Below are 6,000 nucleotides of genomic sequence, written 5' to 3' on the forward strand. Positions count from 1 at the left end.
AAAGAAAGAAAGAAAGAAAGAAAGAAAGAAAGAAAGAAAGAAAGAAAGAAAGAAAGAAAGAAAGAAAGAAAGAAAGAAAGAAAGAAAGAAAGAAAGAAAGAAAGAAAGAAAGAAAGAAAGAAAGAAAGAAAGAAAGAAAGAAAGAAAGAAAGAAAGAAAGAAAGAAAGAAAGAAAGAAAGAAAGAAAGAAAGAAAGAAAGAAAGAAAGAAAGAAAGAAAGAAAGAAAGAAAGAAAGAAGAGGAGAGGAGAGGAGAAGGAGGAGAGGAGAGGAGAGGAGAGGAGAGGAGAGGAGAGGAGAGGAGAGGAGAGGAGAGGAGAGGAGAGGAGAGGAGAGGAGAGGAGAGGAGAGGAGAGGAGAGGAGAGGAGAGGAGAGGAGAGGAGAAGAGAGGAGAGGAGAGGAGAGGAGGAAGACAAAGAATTTTAGTGATTTTTTGGGGAGGGGGAATAATTTTCCATTTCAGGACTCCTGATTTCATGTGTGTATGTATAACATTACATTCATCAACACATTAAAATTTTCCTATTTTTAGTGTCAAAAAAGAGCTCGAGGAGCAAAAGAAAGTTGTGGGAAACATTTCATTATTAAGTATTTGAAATTTGTCTTATTTGAAGAAGTTCTTTTTGTTTCTAATTTTGTCTAAGAGGGCAAAATGCTTTATAAGCATATTAAAAATCTGACTTTTAATGCTGGATTCAATTCAATTTAATTCAACAGACATTTAATTTTTCATATTCTATATATTAGATCATATGGTGATTCTATAATGGGAATAATGAAAGATATTTGTCTATTAATGAAAAAAACTGCTTTTGGATTTCCCCCAAGTCAGTATTTTATTGAATTTCCATTGTATTTTATGAGTGATTGATTTAGACCTGTGAAAACATCAGTATAGGAAATTCCCTTTCCCTAGACATATCTGAAATTCACCAAACTTGAGGTCTTAAAAAGTTGCCTGAGGCACCAAAGAGTTTAATTTAAATTCCCTTAATGCATCTTTATTATTTTGTTATTGTTATTCATCCTTCATTTTTTAAAAAGACAATTGACATATAAAGTGATATTTTGATTTGTCTGTAAATTGGTTATAAGTAAGGGTTTCACAAAACTATCAGCCTCATGATGTGATTACAGATAAAACCATGGGTAACAAAAGTAAAGAAAGCTGTAATATAATCTGTCACTACTTTACAGATTTTGCATCAATATCCAACCTCTGGCATGTATCAAAAGCATTGATTTGTGATAAATGTTCAGTTAAACTTCTCAGACACATTCATTCTTTTCAAATGTTCTATATTTTATGTTGTTGTTCTCCATCTTTTATTTTCAAAGAGGATCAATAACATCATGGGTGATGTCTTGACTTGTGCATAAATTGGATTTAAGTGAGACAGAATTGCACATAGTCATCAGCATCCCTTTCTTCCAGAATAGTCAAAGGCCAGGGACAAGACCACTGTCAGAATGACAGGTGATACCCTTGATTTCTTCAGTATCTGACCAAACTTTGAAAGTGTCCACGGCAACTACTCAGGGGCTTTCATTGCCATTAGAACAAATTGTCCTCATCCATCTATTCTGCCAGGAGAAATTTTTATGTTTGGGATAAACATCTCTTAAGTCAACAAGGGGTTTGAAACCTGTTGTTTGCCTTCAGTCTGGTTTAGTCTTTCTAATGAAATGAGGTATATGGAAGGACTGTACCCCTCTGTATATATTCACCACAGGGAGGATTAGTAGCTTGTATGAGGACTTGCCTAGCCCTATCTACCTCTGGTATCCAGCTGTCACTCAACTCTCATCTCTGTCTCTATGAAGTATGTATGGCAGCCAAATGTTTTACTAAAATCATGCCATGCTATCAATAAAGTAATGATGCAGAGCCTGTATATAATCACAAAGATGACTTGCTATTAATCAATTCATCAAAAATCTGACCAAATAGTTACTATAAAAACTGTGATTGTAGTATTGCCTAGCACTGGCTAAATAATTTTTTTTTCTTTTGAGGGGAAGGTGATGCAGTATATTTTTGCCATTCCTCTTTGGCAGTGTTAATCAATTTTTTCTTTAATTTTAATTCGACAACACCACTGTTGAAGCATAAATTAAATTGATAAGAAATATAAGGTGTTATATCATATCATAAATATCCATTTGGCTTTTTTCCCCTTTCTTTATTATTCATACTACCTTCTTTCCCACCATTGAGAAGATTAAAACAAACAAACAAAACTTTCAAAAATAGAGACTCACTCAGTTCTTTAAACCAATTTTTCATCTTGGTCATGTCCAAAAATATATGTATGTATCTTTCTGCATTTAATTTTATCACTTCTTTGTTAGAGGTGAGTGCTATCTTTTTTTTTTTTTTTTTTTGATTCATTATTCATCATCCTTTAACTATATGGTTGAAGTCTTAAAAGTGAATTTCCTCTAAAATATTATATCTGTATAAGTGGTTTTTCTACCCCTACTCCCATTTCTAATTAATAATACCGAATTAAGGCAGAACTAAGATGGTGGAGAGAAGCCAGGAAACTTCCTGAACTATTACCAGTTTCCCTCCGCAAATATTTGGAACAGACTCAAACAGCATTGAACTTGGCACTACTTATTCCTGTATGGGTGAAAGTCTTCTAACATGGGGAGTGGAGATTACTACTAATGACCAAGGAAATAGGACTGCCTCAAGCATTTCAAAGAGTTGAGTGCTGATCTGTTCCTTTGCATTCTGAACCCTGTGAAAAAAAGCTTTAAGATATTACAGATTAATGATACTATTTTGGTGGGTGGTTCCACTAATATTCCCAATATTTAGAAGTCCTATAAGACTATCTTGATGAGACTTTTGTTTATTATGCAATTGTTTGGGCTTCCATTTTGTCTGGAGATAAATCTGAAAACATGCAAGACTTGCCACTGTTGAATGTCACTCCTTTGTCCCTCAGGACTGAAACTGCTGGAGAAGTTATGACTTCTATGTAATTTAGTCTAATGTAATACCAACAATATACTAGATATAGATCTTTACCATCTATTCAGGTAACCAGCCTTGGGTGCTTAATTATGTTTATGAAGATGAAGGCACAATGACAAATGATAATAACCTGATTGGTAATTTTGAGCTCACAAATTCCTCCAAAGGTATTCCTTAAATTGAAGTATCAGTTGATATTGTTATAAATGACATTTTGAATGTTTCTGCTAGGGATAAGAGCACAGAAACATTGAATACATGGTTCACATGATTGAGAAAAACAAGGCTGAAGATGAGAATCAGAGAGTTATCTTCCAAGAATCTTTTTGAATCTTGAAGTCTACTATGAAGGATAAAAAACTGCAAGGCAAAATTGGTGATAAAGATAAACAGAAGATCCTTGACAAATATATTGGTATAAGCAACAAACTGGATAAGAGCAAGACTGCTGAGAAGAAAGCATTTGAGCATCAAGAGAAAGAATTGGAGAAGATCTATAATCCTATAATTATTAGACTGTACCAGAGTGCAGGAGGAATTCCAAAAAAAATTCTTGGTGAATTCTTGCAGGGTAGAACAGCCCCATCTTGAGGTACTTTTTCTGGACCCACCATTGAAAAGGTTGACTAAACTCACAAGAAAAAATAATATTCCACACAGTCTCCAAAAACTCAAGCACTTACATTTGTAGCCAAGGCAGTAGCAGTTTAAAAGTAATATTTAAGGCACTTTGTATGGGCATTGTGAATACTTGAATGTGTGCAGAGAGAGAGAACTAAACAACATTGAACTTTTTTAGTACTGTAAACAAATAGAAATGCAATTTTTGTCTTGGAGAATGAAATCTATTTAAAATTGTCACACACATTCAACAAAATAAGAGACTTTCTATTTTCCTGATAAAAAGACCAGTATGAAAAGAAAATCTGAACTTCAAATACAAGACTCAGGAGAAGCATAAAAAAGTAAACAAGAAAGAAAAACAAAACAAAACAAAACATGGTATTAAATAAAATTAAACTGTTTACATCCATACATAGAAAGATGATATTGTTAACTCTTAAGGACTGTATTTCTATTAGATCAGTTAGAAAGAAGATATGAACATAAATGGATGTGGATGTGATGATATAAAAATATAAGATATGAAAAAGGACTATTGGAAGAATAGAAAAAATGAGGCAGAATAAGGTGAATTATATCATATGAAGAAGAACAAAAGACCTATTACAGTATATAGAAAGAAGGGAAAGGGGAATTATTCTTTGAACCTTACTCTCATCAGATTTGACTTAAAGACAGCATAACATACACACTCAGTAGAGAATAGATATGTATTTTATCTTCTATTATAGAGAGGTAATAGAAGAGGAGGAAAAAGAAAAATGAATTAGGCACCTGATAGGAAGGAAGTTAGAAGGCAGGACAGAAATAGGAGAAGAAAGAGGGAAAGCTGGGAGGGTTGTTTGATAGAAAGAAGGGGCAGATTGAGGGAGATGGTGGTCAAAAGCAAACATTGGTTTGGAGAGAGAGAGTGAAAGAAGAAGAAAAATAAAAAGGGGGATAATTGGATAGAGAGAAATACAATTAGTAATCATAACCATGAATATGAATGGGATGAAGTTTCCCATAAAACAGAAGTGGAAAGTGGAATGAATTAAAAACCAGAATCATACAATATATTATTTCCAAGAAATACATTTGAAGTAGAGAGATGCACAAAGAGTATAGAAAGTTAGAACAGAATATATAAATATATTTGCTTCAGCTAAAGTGAAAAAACAAACTAACAAAAAAAAAATTAGGAAGCAGCAGTCCTAATCTCAGACAAAACAAAAGCAAAAATAGGTCTAATTAAAAGTCAAGAAGGAAACTATGTCTTGCTGAAAGGTACCATAGACATTGAAATAATATTAAATCTAAACATATATGCAACAAGTGGTATAACATCCAAATAGAGGAGAATTTTTGTGACATGGGAAGAAATAGCAAAATTATTCTAGTGAGGAATCTCAATCTCCTACTCTTAGAATTAGATAAATCTAACCACAAAATAGTTAAAGTTAAAGTTAAAGAGGTATTTAAACAAAGATAATTATGATAGACTTTGAAGAAAAATAAATGGAGTTAGGAATTTTTTTTCTCAATAGTATATGACATCAACACAAAAATTGATCATAGCATAAGATATAAAACTCTCATAATCAAATGAAGAAAGACAGACATTAAATGCATCTTTTTCAGATTATGATGCAATGAAAATGACTTGCATGGAAAGATAGATTAAAAATAATTTGGAAACCAAATAGTCAAAATTTAAAGAATGAATGGGACTTTCTGGGATAGAGTCAAGATGGTAGATAAAGCCAGGAAGCTGCTTGAGCCCTCCCAATTTTCCTCAAAAACAACATGAAGCTAAGCCTCTGAATAAAGTTTGAAAGAATGAAACCTTTCTCCAGCTCAAGATAGATTAGAAAAATTTCAAGAATGGTCAGTTTCACTTGGATGAAAAGGAATGTTCCATCTTAGCTCAAGATAGAGTCTGGGAGAGCCAGTGAGAGGGTCTTGATTATATTAAGTAAACAACTGAGATCCTCTGTTCTGCTCAGTAGTGATACGAACCGTGAGACAGCCTCCAGTCCCAGATCAGAAGGCAAATTCTTGGAAACCAGATTATTTCCTGGAAAGAGCAGAGAAAGCTATTCTCTGAAAACACAAAGGGCTACTGTGCTCAAAGCCAAGGCTACATAGGAAGCTTAGGAAAGTATCTCTTTATCCCAGGAGCAGAGCTTGACAATACAAGTAAAAGAAGAAGAAATACAAAAAAGAAAAGGAAAGAAAATGAGCAAGAAACAGAAAAGAACCTTGACCATAGAAAGGTACTATGGTGATGAGGAAAAACAAAACACCAACTCAGATGAGGATAAAATATCCACAGAGGAAATCCCAAAGAGTGATATGAATTGGTTTCAAGGCCAAAGAGGCTTCTTGGAAGTGCTCATAAAAGACTTTAA

This window comes from Sminthopsis crassicaudata, chromosome 1 (genome assembly GCF_048593235.1).
Source record: "Sminthopsis crassicaudata isolate SCR6 chromosome 1, ASM4859323v1, whole genome shotgun sequence".
Taxonomy (NCBI): domain Eukaryota; kingdom Metazoa; phylum Chordata; class Mammalia; order Dasyuromorphia; family Dasyuridae; genus Sminthopsis; species Sminthopsis crassicaudata.